This window comes from Pseudophryne corroboree, chromosome 3 (assembly GCF_028390025.1).
Source record: "Pseudophryne corroboree isolate aPseCor3 chromosome 3, aPseCor3.hap2, whole genome shotgun sequence".
NCBI lineage: Eukaryota > Metazoa > Chordata > Amphibia > Anura > Myobatrachidae > Pseudophryne > Pseudophryne corroboree.
Genome location: NC_086446.1, coordinates 302,710,451 through 302,728,250, shown reverse-complemented (window position 1 = coordinate 302,728,250; position 17,800 = coordinate 302,710,451). Strand labels below are relative to the sequence as shown.

Genomic DNA, 17,800 nt, shown 5'->3' with positions numbered 1-17,800 from the left:
AAATTAAGTAATCCCTAATCTGGAATGACAATATTAACAGATGTGAATACACAAAACACAGTTATCAAAGAAAAGGGTGTGGTATGGAGGGTCGACCACTATTGGTCAACAGTAACTAGGTCGACAGGTCAAAAGGTTATGAGTTTTTTGGGTGTAGTTTTCTCCGTACAGTGACCGGGAACCCCAATTAGTGCACCGTGTCCGCTCGCCATGCTTTAGGCAAGGTTACTATTCCCAATTGTAGTCCACGTGGATCGTTAAAAAGGAAAAAGTTCAAAAAAATTGTGAAAAACTCATGTCGACCTTGTTACTGTCGACCAATAGTGGTCGACCTAGAGACCAGATACCCAAAGAAAATATGAACCTTCATAGAACATTTCCTTACATTTCAAGATTTTGGAAAATGTTATGAAATATTACTAATTGACTTACAGAGAACATACAGTAGTCACGTATCTTCCACAATGAAAATAATAAACACCAAAAAAGGTTATTTTTATATGAAAATGTGCAGAAGGCTATGCCCTATGTATTCATGGGAAAGTTATGTCCCTGTGAGGTATAAGAGAAATTTTATAGAATGGAAAGGGATGAGGACTATTTTTTAACCCAGAAAACGACGACAGGTACAAAAGTACCACCTGGCGCCAATTAAATGCTCAGTGATTAATAATAGTCTGTCTGCAGCTCTCCTATATCAAAGGGACTACCCCACCCTTCAGAAAACAGACACTACCAAAAAAAGATCTAGAAAGCGCTGACAAACTAGAATTTAAAATGTGTTTTATTTTTACTTTTATGATAAAATATAAAAAAAAAAAAACTATTTATGAACCATTTTCACTGGCTAAAACAAAATGTAAAATAGCAATTAATGATTTCTAACTACTTTCTATCTTAATCCACTATTTTGTATACATGCATATTTCTTCCAAAGCCACCATACATAATGATTTTATAAAGAAAAAATCAATTGCCAAAGCAGTGTTAGTAGGCTTATTGCAGCAAGATATTATTTAAACTAGCTTGCAACATGTGTATAGATGTTCAGTGAATTAATAAACTATTGCAATAGTGTTTCTTGTATCACATTTGTCTTAAAAGTCTGTGCCCAAAAAGATGTTTAGGACGTCACAGTAAATCTGATTTTTAGTTTGCCAAGCAAGAAACCGTTAATATGCATGCATAACTTGAAGCAGTTCTTTTGCAGAGTTATATCAAGCAATTGCTGTTAAATATGGCCATGCTATTTTAAAAGCAAATATTTTACCGCGTACTCCCTCTGGGCAATAGGCTCCTATTGACTCCCGGCTCTGGTGCTTCCAACCCTTACTGCGAGCCTTATCCGGAGATGCAAAAAGGTCCCAGTGTTAGGAGATAGTTCATATGGACTCTGCCAGTGAAGGTCCCACAAATAGATCAATAAGAGACGCGTTTCCCCGCCTTAAAGCTGTTCAGCAACTCTGCGGCTTCCTCAGTCAGTATCATGTATGGCTCGGCTTGGCTGTTTTTATCTTGATTAATTGTCATGCGTACATGCGAACATTATCTGCGGTCCGTGCCTCTCTTTCAAAATCACTATGTGCAGCTGCGTGGTGGCCGTCATCATGATTTTCCTGGCCCGTTCAGCGTTCCCTCATATTTAGAGATACAATGGACAATATTTACTAATATTCGTGTTTGAGTCGGTTTGTGTAGTGTTTAAACTCGTTTTGTATCGGGTGCATTTTCATGCAACTTTTTGAATCCATATACGCAAAGTTACTAAGCATTCGAGTTTATTGTTTTCGTGTTTTCCGATGTCGATGCCAGTCGGGTTTTTTTGCCACATTTACGGCCGTCATTGTCGTTTGCGTACGTGTTTTTGTTGGATTTGCTGTTTTTTTCACTAAGTTAAACGCGGCAGGGTTTTTTTTTCCAGCGGCCGCATTTTCACTTTGTTTCGATTTTCATCCCCGTTCGTGATTGGTTGTGTTTCAGATGGTAGGAGTGTCTGTGCGCAACCATATAAATACGCCCCAAACCGTCCGCACCTCGTGGGTTTAGTTAGTGGTGAGGAGGAGGGAGGTTGTGCTGTGGAGGTAGGTGATTTTGTGGTTTGAAGAGGAGTGTTGGTAGCGATTTCTGAGTGTGGTATCGTGTTTGAAAGTCGTCTAGTCATTCTTGTTGTCTTGTATTTTGTGGTTTTGTCTCATTTTTAGTCAGTTATTTTTCTTTATAGTCCCTTGTCAGTGTGTGTGTGTGTGTGTGTGTGTGTGTGTGTGTGTGTGTGTGTGTGTGTGTGTGTGTGTGTGTGTGTGTGAGTTGTGTAGTGGTAGTGGAGGAGTGTTGTTTGTCTTTTTTTTCCTGTGTTAACGGTTTAGACACACAATTGTGTGTGACTCAGAGGTGGAGGGTGTGAGTGAGGGGGAGGAGGTCGGTCAGGTGGAGGAGGTGAGTGTTGGTGAGGTTAGTGAGGTGGAGGAGGTGGGTGAGGTTGCTGCAGCAGCCTCAAGTGACAGTCAGAGTGCTCCGCAGCCACGCACCACTACTAATACTGGGCGGAATGTTAAGTTTAGTTTTGCTGAAAATGTGGCATTGGTGCGTGAGCTGATGAAGTATCAGAGGCAGCTATTTGGCCCTGAGTCCGCCAAGGTGCCAACACGGAGGAAGACGGTGTTGTGGGCGAAAGTTGTTGCTGCTGTCAATAGTGAGGGGGTGGTCAAGCGGACGGAGGACACATGCCGCAAACGGTACTATGACATAAAGCGACGTGTCAAGTCCAAAATGGCCAAGGAGGCCAAGTTGGCTTGGCAAACCGGTGGTGGGCAGCCCTATATTGCAAGATATCTGGAGTATGAGGAGCCCATGCGGAGTGTCATACCTCCTGAAGTTGTCTCTGCAACCCATGTCCGGGATTCAGATAGGCCAAGGAAGAATGGTGAGCATGTGTTTTTTTTTTTTGTTTGTTTTTTTTATAAGTTGTATTTTGTAATCTGTGTCATGTGAGGTTGCATATTACTCCCATTTTCAAGTGTGTGTTTGCAAATACATTGTTTTGGGTCATGTGTTAGCTAAAAGCCAATGTAACATCTTACTTTATTGTATGTCATGTGTTTTTCACAGATATTTAGCATGTGTAGTTTGGACTTGTTGTGTCTCTGATTTGTCCTGCAATAATGTTTTCCTTTTGGGCGTTTTTTTTCGTTAAAAATTATGACTATGTTTTATATATAAGTGATCCATGTTTTTTTTTTATTAAAATAAGTCGTTGTCATGTTAGAGGCTGGAGTACTGGAAAGTGGTTTGTAAACCACTTACATGTGTAATGTCATCTTTACAGAAGGGGGTTTTTTTTTTTATAAGTTTTAAAAATAATTTTTTTTTTGCTTGTATTTGTTCCGTGACATCATACTGCATTTTTTAAAATCTTAACATTTGCTGTTTTTTTTGTGTGGTCATATAGTGGTAATGTGTATTTGGAGTGCCACATCACAGAGCCAATTAGATATTGCATCTGTATTATTTTTAAAAACAATACAAAATTAATTTGTGTTGTTTTTTTTTAAAAAAAAACACCCATTCGTTTAACTTGTGGCCTATGTCAGTGTCCTGTACATGTTTGCCTGTCTTGATGTTGCCATAGTGCATATTTTTGAATTTTTAATTAATTTTTTTGGTATTTCTGGTCCTTATGTTTTTTTGAAATAAAAACCAAGCATTTCTAAAGGTATAAATGTTTATAAGCATAATGGGTGGATGTATACACAATAGCATGATTTATGAATATATCTCATTTTATACAGTGTCTGAAAAAAGCAGTACTACTCGTCGGCCAGTAAATCCTAACACATCTGATGATGATGACGCTGCGGAAGCAGGTAAAGTGTCCATTGTAGTATAGGGTATGCTTGTAAAGGAATGGGCATAACAAAATTGCACTTTCATTAAAAGGTCCATCAAAAGAAGTATGGAGCAGCAGAAGTGGCTCTTCTGTTAGACATCACCACAAGAAACCTGTGGCCGAAAAGAAAGCAAGGTCGTCTGTCCCGCCACAAACACAGCAGGCTACCCCGCCACGAAGATTATCGTCCGTATGTTCTGTCCCCCCACTCCAAATTTTGGACACACCTCCAAGACGTCATCCACACTCCCCTCATCTTGATTGTGAGTATCAAACTGGAAAAAAAGGGTAAAATGTCAGAACATAATCATAATCAGTCATAACCACATTAAGTCCAAACACATCCAAAACAAAAATACTTACCGCAGTAAGTAAAAGCTGAAATGGAATCCAAACTAAATGGCCTTGTCCACATTCAGTAAAGATATGTATGTCCACTTGAGTCATACAGTATGACATTGGGTGTAAGATGCTGCAACAAAAAAGCATGTTGGTTTGTTTGTAAAAAGTAAGTTTGTTTTTCCAAAAATCTCATGTGTGCTTAAGGTAACATTGCAAAATACCTACAAAAACATTACTATGTTTGTTTGAACAAAGCTATAAGGTAACACATTATGTATTACAATGTTTATTTTATGCTGGAGTATGTGTGAGCTACAATAAAACTAAAGTGTTTGCTTTCACAATTAAGTAACCAGACACATTTGCCACAAGCAGGCATATGTATGTATTTAAGCTATGAGTGATGATGTTGCTAGGCAGAATAGTTTAAAGCAACAGTGAATGACATGTGTTCCATTTGTAGTGTTTTTTTTTTAATTTCACAACCATATGGATAGCTAACGGAGATATGTTTAACATTTCAGCTTCGAGTCCTGGGAACAGCATCCCTCCGCAACAACACCAACACAGTGACATGGAGGAGACTAACATCTTAGAAATGCAGCCATTAATGCAAGGAATGAGCCCCCCAGCACCTGTGAGTACACCACCACAGCAAAGCACACCACCCCCACCACAACACAGCCCAACAACACCAGGAACACAAGGCCCTGATCAGGTGTTTTGGACTATTTGGGCTAGACAGCAGGCCACTAATGAAGATTGCCTGCGTAAGCAGACACAAATGTTTGCAAGCCTACCATCTCACCTCAGAAGAATCTCAAGAAATCTGAGTCGACAAAATGAGCAAACAACCAGAATAGGCAATACCATGGAACTCATGCGTACAGACATTACACAGGTCATGGGCAACTTACAGCGCATAATGGAAGAACAGCACAGACTAATGGAAGAACAGCACAGACAACAGCAAAGTTATACAGGTTGAGTATCTCTTATCCAAAATGCTTGGGACCAGAGGTATTTTGGATATGGGATTTTTACGTAGTTTGGAATAATTGCATACCATAATGAGATATCATGGTGATGGAACCTAAATCTAAGCACAAAATGCATTTATGTTACATATACACCTTATACACACTGAAGGTAATTTTAGCCAATATTTTTTATAACTTTGTGCATTAAACAAAGTGTGTCTACATTCACACAATTCATTTATGTTTCATATACACCTTATACACACAGCCTGAAGGTCATTTAATACAATATTTTTAATAACTTTGTGTATTAAACAAAGTTTGTGTACATTGAGCCATCAAAAAACAAAGGTTTCACTATCTCACTCGCACTCAAAAAAGTCCGTATTTCGGAATATTCCGTATTTCGGAATATTTGGATATGGGATACTCAACCTGTATGAGCATTTTTCAAAACAGTCAAAAGATTAATGATAGCTTATTCAGAATAGTAGACAATCAAAATGCTGCGACACGTGAACTCAATGCCACCCTCACTAACCTGAATGAAACACTCAGATGCATGCACCAACAGCAAACAACCAGCAGTTCTGGTACGACTACTCCAAATATCACGCCAGTCTCATCACCACCAAGACGGTCCACCAGAGCACGCCAACATGACAGTGCTAAAGGCAAAGGGCAGGACAAGCAGCCACCAAAAAAAAGTAACAAAAAAAAGTTAGACATTTGTGATAAGTAAATTTAGCAAGTGTTTTTGATGCTTTACAAAATATCACACTTAGCTCCTTGCCCCTTTTTTAAACATCATTAATTATAAGTGCACCAAATTAATTGTTAAAAATAGTACGCACATTTATTCCTTTTCATTTTTTGGGGGTATTGGAGGAGGAAAATGTTGATGGAGCCACACATACATGTTAGCAGGAAGTAAACTGACCACTTGATTTTTTTCTAATCATTACTCTTTCTAGATTCCAATCATTCTCTTTGCCTGCAGACAATCCATATTACAATGTTAGTGATACATATCTTAGCTATCTTATCTATACAACATTACAAGATTAACACAATTGAGTGGCGTTAAAAGCTTGAAATATGTTGCCTTTGTTTTGTTTGAAAAACATTGTCCAAATGAATGTCAGTATTGTTGGGACAGGTTTGTGTGTGCTAAAAATTATTAAGCATGTTTTTACACATGATGCTGAAACAAACAAAGATGTACTTTTACAAAAAAAAATCTGTTTATAATAATGTATATGTGTGGCAAACTGTATTTACTTACACATCAAGTTTACAGCATCAAACATTAGGAAATAAATTATTGCTGATTACAGTAAGTTTGCGAGTCTTAAATATGATGTTGCGTCACACATAGGGTCACATGTATTCCCCAAGGCAAACATATTATATGTTGAGGAGCGTTTTTTGGGAACACAGGTTCTCAAACTCGGCCATCAGGAACCCACACAGTGCATGTTTTGCAGGTCTACTCACAGAATCACAAGTGACATAATTAGCTCCACCTGTGAACCTTTTTACATGCGTCTGTGAGTAATTCATACACCTGTGCTTCTACTGGGTTACGAGAAAAACATGCACTGTGTGTGGTCCTGGGGGCCCAGTTTGTGAATCTGTGCATTAGGACATTACACACAATGATAAAGTGAAATACTAAATGGATGATGTGGGCTTGTAAGAAATTAGCACTGTAAGATTTCGAACACTTATCCAGACTTAATGCATGCTACTCATAATCTGTTGTTTTGATATTAAAAAGACACACAATACACATGCAACATTTGTTGACCATATAACGAGGGTATGTTTGTATGTGTCAAGGAGACAGACACATTCTGAGTAATGGATTTTGACCAAAAAAACAAAACATCTATTTATGAAGACACAACAAATGAAATAAGCAAACCAAGCTTACCTTAGAAATAGCTATTGATGATCTGTTGCCTAACCTGCCTCCCTACATCAGTACTCCAAGTATCACCAGATGTCTCTAATTCCTCTGCTTGCTTGCTGGCTGCTTTCTTCCTCCTCCTCCTCCTCCTCCTCAACATGTGGCAGATGTTGTTGCAAACACATGTTATGAAGAAAGCAGCAGCAGATCACAATTTGAGTCACCTTGGAGGGACTATACAACAAAAGTCCACCAGACTTATCCAGACACCGAAACCTAGATTTCAGCACACCAAAACATCTTTCTATCACATTCCGCGTGGACTTATGTGCATTATTGTAATTGTGTTCAGCAGGGGTATCAGGTCGGGACAATGGAGTTAGAAGCCAAGAGAAACAGCCATATCCTCCATCACCTAAAAGACAGATATAGTAACGTGATTCATGTGAAGATACAGCAACGCATAAGTAACACACTGTGGGGCAGATGTATTAACCTGTAGAAGGCATAAGGAAGTGAAAAACCAGTGATATGTGCAAGGTAATAAAGGCAGCAGACAATCTGATCCTAAATGTTCATTTACATATTGGAGCAGATTGGCTGGTGCCTTTAACACCTTGCACAGATCACTGGTTTCTCACTTCCTTATGCCTTCTACAGGTTAATACATCTGCACCTGTATTTGGGCAAAGTATACGCAGGCCTACACATATCAAATTACATACCCAGCAGCCATCCATCTGGCATTTGTCCGTCCTCAAACTTATCAAAGAGGGATGACTGACTGAGGATGAAGGAGTCATGGCAGCCCCCAGGGTAACCAGCAACAACACTCATTATTTTGAGATTTTCATCACAAACCACCTGCACATTTGTGGAGTGTTCAAAATGGCGGTTTGTATATATGTGCTGCCTGCCCCTAGGTGGTCTCAGCTGAATGTGTGCGCAATCTATGGCTCCAAGCACCTTGGGCATGCCAGCCAGCTCATAGAAATCTACCCTGACGGCATGCCACTGAGACTCCTGGGTAGGGAAGCAGATTGAGGCCTCGATGTGTGGCTGCAAAACAGCCAAAACCTGTGTGAACATTTTAAAGAACAATAAACTTGAGCTTTTAGGACAGAACTGGCCACCGAGAAATTAAAACAAACACAAAACAGAAGAGGTTGTTAGGTATACATCACCTGTGTTAAGATTCTGGAAAATGTGGGCTGTGAGATTCCTATCACATCCCCAGACACAGCCTGAAAGCTGCCAGTAGCCATAAAGTGCAACACAGCCAGGAGTTTGTGCAGGCCTGAGACAGGGCGAGAGCATGCTGTCTCAGGGTCTAGGCCCAGTTTGACAAGGTCATACAGACGGAAAATGTTGTTGCGATTTAGACGGAGCATCTGTATGACCTTATCATCGGACAATGCGTTCAAGTTTAAACGCCCCCTAAAAAAACGAGGCCTGCGCAGCCTCCGCGGAACCTGGACAACCTGCTGACCATGTTCAGTTTTTTGGCCCTGGGTACTTACAGGCTGATGTCTGAGTGAGAAATCCCACAGTACACAAAAGATCACTGGCCCACAGTCCTGCTGCCATTTCTGAGTGTAGGTGTATTGAAATGGGCCTAACATCCTTTTATAGGCATCCTAATTCAGGTGTGAGTGATTTTTTATTTGCAACACATGTAAACACGACTGAAAAAAGCAGGTCTATTTTTTTGCCGCTTTTTTTAACGAATCGCAAAAAAATACGACCGCATTTGAGCCCTCAGAGACTAACACCCAAATACGAATGAATAGTGAATTCCCGTATTCTATGAAATAACAGCCGCGTTTGACCGATGATCTATTCATTCGTATTTCGGGACGTTGTCATTCAAACCATTACGAATAGACCAGACACTGCAGAGATTGGTGCTTAGTGAATTCCCGGATTGGGAATTAGAAAAAAAAAACACAAAAATCGACCAAACTCGGACTTTTAGTAAATACTGGCCCGTGTTTCTATTCAACGGCAACTTTACCATTCATTATTCATAAATTCGTACACTATGTATCTCTTATGGCTACTTTTCATATACACAAACCACTTTCTATTTAATTAACCTATTCTACGCATATACTTTATTAAAATTTCAAGCATGCCAAAATTTTAGCATTTAAGCAAATAACAACAAATGCATATATATCACTTTATAAAAACTGAGCATACTAAATTTAAAAAAATCTATCAAAAGTAGAATAGACTTCATATGTATGACATATGTATATAACCTAAATACATGACATGTATATTTCTTTTTACTTATATTATATTATCAAAATGGGTTACATCACTATATATATATATTTCTAAAAATGTTCCAAGAAGATATTTGATATGTAAAGTTCATCAAAGATACTTCGATGCAAATTAATAATTCAAAAGGTCCTAGTTTACAATTAGCATACATTACACAATTAGTCCATTTTCTATTATTCAAGTCTGTGACTGCACATAAACAATTCTCTCCCCTCAATATAGTTCTATATTTTTCTAATTCTATTTTCTATATTTCCTTTCCCGTGTAATTATTATACCGCATTTTGGCAACTTAACCTTATAACAAATAGCTCTGCATATTCTATGTGAGTCAACATTTTATTAATAATACCAGTTTCTCATTCTTCATAAGTCTCCTTCATATATGGAAACCATTCTTTCCTTATGGGCTCCGATATCACTGCAGATATAATGGGATGATATTTCAATCAAATATACTCAATAAATGATCCCATGTGTATGGACATCTGGTGTCCCCCACATCGGACCCACATCCAATAAACCCTCTTACAGTTGTAAAATCATTATATGTATGGTGGCTTTGGAGGAAACATGCATGTATACAAAATAGTGGATTAAGATAGAAAGTAGTTAGAAATCATTAATTGCTATTTTACATTTTGTTTTAGCCAGTGAAAATGGTTCATAAATCGTTGTTTTTTTATATTTTACCATAAAAGTAAAAATAAAACATTTTAAATTCTAGTTTGTCAGCGCTTTCTAGATCTTTTTCTGGTAGTATTTTTTAACCCCCATTTAGTTCACGCGTAGTAAACATTTATTCCCCCCACATTGGCTTCTACACTGCTCCTCCCCCTCGCCTACACAAGAGAAAGGATTATAAACCCTGTACATAAAAATGCAATCTGCCCGATCTTGAGAACTGTCCATTTCATGTCTTGGAGGGGTAAAAGGTCTGTAAAACAAGCAGAGTGTTTTTAGGGAACAGAGACAAAGAGATACAAAGATGTATGAGATACACCTTCTGATTTCATTTCAATATTGATGAACATGGATAGAAATAGAGAATATATATATATATATATATATATATATATATATATATATATATATATATATATATATATATATATATATATATATATATATATATATATATATATATATATATATATATCTCCATCCATCCACTGGTCCAGCACTCACATAATCCAATTAGCCTGGCCCAATGCCAGCACAGATATAGTACTTACAGATCCTCCCAGGGTGCGGCCCTCAGCTCTATACAAATAAATTATTCAGCGCAAACCTTAATTCATCAACGTTTCAGTTTATCTCCAAACTATTTTCAAGATTAATAAAACATAACAGTGCTCACCTTAATATATCCACCGCCATCTGGAAACTGGAAACCGTGCCATACCGGCTTTTGATAACGTCATCCCGTCGGACGATTGTGGTGACATCAACCCGCTCTGCAGAGCGCTGCACACCACGTGATCATACACTGTCGGATCGTTGCTCGGCAACACTATACAATAATACACAGACCTTGTAATAACATCCAGGAAGTTAAGAATTAGAACAAAAATAGACCTGCTTTACATCCAAATCGTTCTGTACTGGAGAGAAATGCGCTAAGGACACTATCGAATAATACAGCCCTGATTATACACCAGGCAGGGGAATCGTGCTACAAGATACTTCTGATTAGGAGTTGGAGATCCTTCAGCAATTAGCAGATCACGCTGTATATAAAAGATTAACAGGGGACCCTACTTCTATGTTCAGGAAGGATTTGATTAAGATACTCGCCCTGGCAAGGGATGCTACTTTAATTGATGAAGAAATGTCGACCCTCCTATTATCGCAGTTTCCACTAGCACTGATATTATATACTCTTCCTAAAATACATAAGGGGGTGACACCCCCTCCTGGACGCCCGATTATTTTGGCACGCGGATCCCTTTTTCTGTTTGGATCAATTCAATTCTACAGCCTATTATGCAAAAAACATGACCATTTTTTACTTGATAGTACAATGCTCTTGAATAAGTTCCAGTCGCTTAGTATGATATCAGATGATCTGTGGTTAATAACTGCTGGTGTTGCGAGTCTGTACACTGTAATTCCACATGATGAGGGCACTGCGTCAGTTAAAAATAAGATTTTACTTACCGGTAAATCTATTTCTCGTAGTCCGTAGTGGATGCTGGGGACTCCGTAAGGACCATGGGGAATAGACGGGCTCCGCAGGAGACAGGGCACTTTAAGAAAGAATTTGGATACTGGTGTGCTCTGGCTCCTCCCTCTATGTCCCTCCTCCAGACCTCAATTAGAGAAACTGTGCCCGGAAGAGCTGACAGTACAAGAAAAGGATTTTGGAATCCAAGGCAAGAATCATACCAGTCACACCGTATAATTTGTGATAAACTTACCCAGTTAACAGTATGAACAACAACGAAGCATCAGATCAACCCTGATGCAACCACAACATAACACTTATTTAAGCAATAAGAATTTACTCACCGGTAATTCTATTTCTCGTAGTCCGTAGTGGATGCTGGGACTCCGTAAGGACCATGGGGAATAGCGGCTCCGCAGGAGACTGGGCACAACTATAAAGAAAGCTTTAGACTACTGGTGTGCACTGGCTCCTCCCACTATGACCCTCCTCCAGACTTCAGTTAGGATACTGTGCCCGGAAGAGCTGACACAATAAGGAAGGATTTTGAATCCCGGGTAAGACTCATACCAGCCACACCAATCACACCGTATAACTCGTGATACAATACCCAGTTAACAGTATGATAACAACTGAGCCTCTCAACAGATGGCTCAACAATAACCCTTTAGTTAAGCAATAACTATATACAAGTATTGCAGACAATCCGCACTTGGGATGGGCGCCCAGCATCCACTACGGACTACGAGAAATAGAATTACCGGTGAGTAAATTCTTATTTTCTCGGACGTCCTAGTGGATGCTGGGGACTCCGTAAGGACCATGGGGATTATACCAAAGCTCCCAAACGGGCGGGAGAGTGCGGATGACTCTGCAACACCGAATGAGAGAACTCCAGGTCCTCCTCAGCCAGGGTATCAAACTTGTAGACTTTAGCAAATGTGTTTGCCCTTGACCAAGTAGCAGCTCGGCAAAGTTGTAAAGCCGAGACCCCTCGGGCAGCCGCCCAAGATGAGCCCACCTTCCTTGTGGAATGGGCTTTTACAGATTTAGGCTGCGGTAGTCCCACCGCAGAATGCGCCAGCTGAATAGTGCTACAAATCCAGCGCGCGATAGTCTGCTTAGAAGCAGGAGCACCCAGTTTGTTGGGTGCATACAGGATAAACAGCGAGTCAGTTTTCCTGACTCCAGCCGTCCTGGAAACATACATTTTCAGGGCCCTGACTACGTCCAGTAACTTGTAGTGGATGCTGGGACTCCGTAAGGACCATGGGGATCATACCAAATCTCCCAAACGGGCGGGAGAGTGCGGATGACTCTGCAGCACCGAATGGGCAAACTCTAGGTCCTCCTCAGCCAGGGTTTCAAACTTGTAGAATTTAGCAAACGTGTTTGACCCCGACCAAGTAGCTGCTCGGCAAAGTTGAAGAGCCGAGACCCCTCGGGCAGCCGCCCAAGAAGAGCCCCTTTCCTCGTGGAATGGGCTTTCACTGATTTAGGATGCGGCAGTCCAGCCGCAGAATGTGCAAGCTGAATCGTACTACAGATCCAGCGAGCAATAGTCTGCTTTGAAGCAGGTGCACCCAACTTGTTGGGCGCATACAGGTTAAACAGCGAGTCAGTCTTTCTGACTACAGCTGTCCTGGAAACATAGATTTTCAGGGCCCTGACTACGTCCAACAACTTGGAAGCCTCCAAGTCTTTTGTAGCCGCAGGCACCACGATAGGTTGGTTCAGATGAAAAGCTGATACCACTTTGGGGAGAAACTGGGGACGAGTCCTCAATTCTGCCCTATCCATATGGAAAATCAGATAAGGGCTTTTACATGACAAAGCCGCCAATTCTGATACACGCCTGGCCGAAGCCAAGGCCAACAGCATGACCACTTTCCACGTGAGATATTTCAAATCCACGGTTTTCAGTGGCTCAAACCAATGTGACTTTAGGAAATCCAACACCACGTTGAGATCCCAAGGTGCCACTGGAGGCACAAAAGGGGGCTGAATATGCAGCACTCCCTTAACAAAAGTCTGAACTTCAGGTAGTGAAGCCAGTTCTCTCTGGAAGAAAATCGATAGAGCCGAAATCTGGACCTTAATGGAACCCAATTTACGGCCCATAGTCACCCCTGACTGTAGGAAGTGCAGGAAACGGCCCAGCTGAAATTCCTCCGTTGGGGCCTTCCTGGCCTGACACCACGCAACATATTTTCGCCATATGCGGTGATAATGGTTTGCGGTTACTTCTTTCCTAGCTTTAATCAGCGTAGGAATGACTTCCTCCTGAATGCCCTTTTCCTTCAGGATCCGGTGTTCAACCGCCATGCCGTCAAACGCAGCCGCGGTAAGTCTTGGAACAGACAGGGCCCCTGCAGCAGCAAGTCTTGTCTGAGCGGTAGAGGCCATGGGTCCTCTGAGATCATTTCTTGAAGTTCCGGGTACCAAGCTCTTCTTGGCCAATCCGGAACAATGAGTATAGTTCTTACTCCTCTTCTCCTTATTATCCTCAGTACCTTTGGTATGAGAGGAAGAGGAGGGAACACATAAACCGACCTGTACACCCACGGTGTCACTAGAGCGTCCACAGCTATCGCCTGCGGGTCTCTTGACCTGGCGCAATACTTTTCTAGCTTTTTGTTTAGGCGGGACGCCATCATGTCCACCTGTGGCCTTTCCCAACGGTTTACAATCATTTGAAAGACTTCTGGATGAAGTCCCCACTCTTCCGGGTGGAGGTCGTGCAAGTTGAGGAAGTCTGCTTCCCAGTTGTCCACTCCCGGAACGAACACTGCTGACAGTGCTAACACGTGATTTTCCGCCCATCTGAGAATCCTTGTGGCTTCTGCCATCGCCGTCCTACTTCTCGTGCCGCCCTGTCGGTTTACATGGGCGACCGCCGTGATGTTGTCTGACTGGATCAGTACCGGCTGGTTTTGAAGCAGGGGTTTTGCCTGACTTAGGGCATTGTAAATGGCCCTTAGTTCTAGAATATTTATGTGCAGGGAAGTCTCCTGACTTGACCATAGTCCTTGGAAGTTTCTTCCGTGTGTGACTGCCCCCCCAGCCTCGAAGGCTGGCATCCGTGGTCACCAGGACCCAGTCCTGTATGCCGAATCTGCGGCCCTCTTGAAGATGAGCACTCTGCAGCCACCACAGCAGAGACACCCTTGTCCTTGGAGACAGGGTTATCAGCCGATGTATCTGAAGATGCGATCCGGACCACTTGTCCAACAGGTCCCACTGAAAGGTTCTTGCATGAAACCTGCCGAACGGAATCGCTTCGTAGGAAGCTACCATCTTTCCCAGGATCCGCGTGCAGTGATGCACCGACACCTGTTTTGGTTTTAGGAGGCCTCTGACTAGAGATGACAGCTCCTTGGCTTTCTCCTCCGGGAGAAACACTTTTTTCTGTTCTGTGTCCAGAACCATCCCCAGGAACAGTAGACGTGTCGTAGGGACCAGCTGTGACTTTGGAATGTTTAGAATCCAGCCGTGCTGATGTAGCACCTCCCGAGATAGTGCTACGCCGACCAACAACTGCTCTCTGGACCTCGCCTTTATCAGGAGATCGTCCAAGTACGGGATAATTAAAACTCCCTTCTTTCGAAGGAGTATCATCATTTCGGCCATTACCTTGGTAAAGACCCTCGGAGCCGTGGATAGACCGAACGGCAACGTCTGGAATTGGTAATGACAATCCTGTACCACAAATCTGAGGTACTCCTGGTGAGGATGGTAAATGGGGACATGCAGGTAAGCATCCTTGATGTCCAGTGATACCATGTAATCCCCCTCGTCCAGGCTTGCAATAACCGCCCTGAGCGATTCCATCTTGAACTTGAATTTTTATATATATGTGTTCAAGGATTTCAAATTTAAAATGGGTCTCACCGAACCGTCCGGTTTCGGTACCACAAACATTGTGGAATAGTAACCCCGTCCTTGTTGAAGTAGGGGCACCTTTACTATCACCTGTAGTGAATACAGCTTGTGAATTGCCTGTAACACTGCCTCCCTGCCTGAGGGAGTGGTTGGCAAGGCAGATTTGAGGAAACGGCGGCGGGGGGGGGGGGGGGGAGACGTCTCGAATTCCAGCTTGTACCCCTGAGATAGTACTTGAAAGATCCAGGGATCCACCCGTGAGCGAGCCCACTGATTGCTGAAATATTTGAGACGGGCCCCCACCGTACCTGGCTCCGCCTGTGGAGCCCCAGCGTCATGCTGTGGACTTAGAGGAAGCGGGGGAGGACTTTTGCTCCTGGGAACTGGCTGTATGCTGCAGCTTTTTTCCCCTACCTCTGCCTCTGGGCAGAAAGGACGCGCCTTTAACCCGCTTGCCCCTATTGGGCCGAAAGGACTGTACCTGATAATACGGTGCTTTCTTTGGCTGTGAGGGAACATGGGGTAAAAATGTAGACTTCCCAGCTGTTGCTGTGGAAACGAGGTCCGAGAGACCATCCCCGAACAACTCCTCACCCTTATAAGGCAGAACTTCCATGTGCCTTTTGGAATCTGCATCTCCTGTCCACTGCCGAGTCCATAACCCTCTCCTGGCAGAAATGGACATTGCACTAATTTTGGATGCCAGCCGGCAAATATCCCTCTGTGCATCCCTCATGTATAAAAGTGCGTCTTTTATATGCTCTACGGTTAGCAATATAGTGTCCCTGTCTAGGGTATCAATATTTTCTGACAGGGAATCTGACCATGTAGCTGCAGCACTGCACATCCATGCTGAAGCAATAGCTGGTCTCAGTATAACACCTGTGTGTGTATATATAGATTTCAGGATAGCCTCCTGCTTTCTATCAGCAGATTCCTTCAGGGCGGCCGTATCCGGAGACGGTAGTGCCACCTTCTTTGACAAGCGTGTGAGCGCTTTATCCACTCTAGGGGATGTTTCCCAACGTGACCTATCCTCTGGCGGGAAAGGGTACGCCATTAGTAACCTCTTAGAAATTACCAGCTTCTTATCAGGGGAAGCCCACGCTTCTTCACACACTTCATTTAACTTCTCAGATGGAGGAAAAGCTACAGGTAGTTTTTTCTCTCCAAACATAATACCCTTTTTTGTGGTACCGGGGGTAACATCAGAAATGTGCAACACATTTTTCATTGCCTCAATCATGTAACGTGTGGCCCTACTGGAAGTTACATTAGTCTCATCGTCGTCGACACTGGAGTCAGTATCCGTGTCGACATCTGTGTCAGCCATCTGAGGTAGCGGGCGTTTTAGAGCCCCTGATTGGCTTTTGAGACGCCTGGGCAGGCACAGGCTGAGAAGCCGGCTGTCCCACATTTGGTATGTCGTCAAACCTTTTATGCAAGGAGTCGACACTGTCGCGTAATTCCTTCCACAGCACCATCCACTCAGGTGTCGACTCCGCAGGGGGTGACATCACATTTACAGGCATCTGCTCCGCCTCCACATAAGCCTCCTCATCAAACATGTCGACACAGCCGTACCGACACACCGCAAACACACAGGGAATGCTCTGACAGAGGACAGGACCCCACAAAGCCCTTTGGGGAGACAGAGAGAGAGTATGCCAGCACACACCAGAGCGCTATATAACACAGGGATCCCACTATAGATGAGTGTTTTCCCTTATAGCCGCTTTTATATATATATATATATATATAAAAAAAAGGGGGGATGAGGGTTTCAGCGACCAACGGTGTCTAGTAAACTATAATAAATATGAAGAGACTAGCTGGATACTTAAAAAATAGTAGTATATTTATTAATACAAAAAATAAAACCAAGGTATAAAACCAATTATAATAAATGTCGCAGTGGGTTTAAAGGCCGGAGGGTATATGCTAAAAATTAATACCAACTAAAAGGATAGCTAAAACAATAAGACAAATAATATAAAGGCAATGATGATAAAATATCCAAAAAAAGAGAGAATGCTGCTTATCTTTTTAAGGTGGAGAGTCAATGGAGGTACACCCAACGCGTTTCGTCACTCTGACTTCATCAAGGGGTATGGGACTACTGAACAGGTACTCTTATTTATAGCACATGTAATTAGAAATGGATAGTTGTGACATCACTTCCTGTCTGGACTAATATTATTAACTTATGTGAGTTTTTTAACACTGGTATAACGGTAGCTTAGTGTATTAAAAAACAACCTCATAAAACTTTTCATACATGAAAAACGAGTATTAAATAGTATAAAACTTCATTAAAACAGTCCGGGGACGGGGCCGACGTC

At 42.0% G+C, this 17,800-nt stretch overlaps 1 protein-coding gene and 1 long non-coding RNA gene across 12 annotated transcripts in view; one reads left to right on the top strand and one right to left on the bottom strand.

Annotated features, from left to right (window-relative positions):
* Positions 1-17,800, bottom strand: part of LOC135055374 (uncharacterized) — a 902,783-nt gene that overhangs the window by 786,401 nt on the left and 98,582 nt on the right. The window contains exon 1 of one of the 11 annotated variants that reach the window (XR_010243736.1): positions 10,770-10,916. The exons of the other annotated variants lie outside the window; for them this stretch is intronic. The gene's annotated coding sequence lies outside the window, so the exon portion shown is untranslated. Of the gene's footprint in view, positions 1-10,769; positions 10,917-17,800 lie in introns of those variants that run through there. 11 annotated transcript variants of the gene reach the window in all.
* LOC135057721 (uncharacterized) lies at positions 3,784-4,811 on the top strand. The gene is made up of 3 exons (XR_010244323.1): positions 3,784-3,860; positions 3,934-4,146; positions 4,750-4,811. It is a non-coding gene; the product is annotated as an uncharacterized LOC135057721 (long non-coding RNA).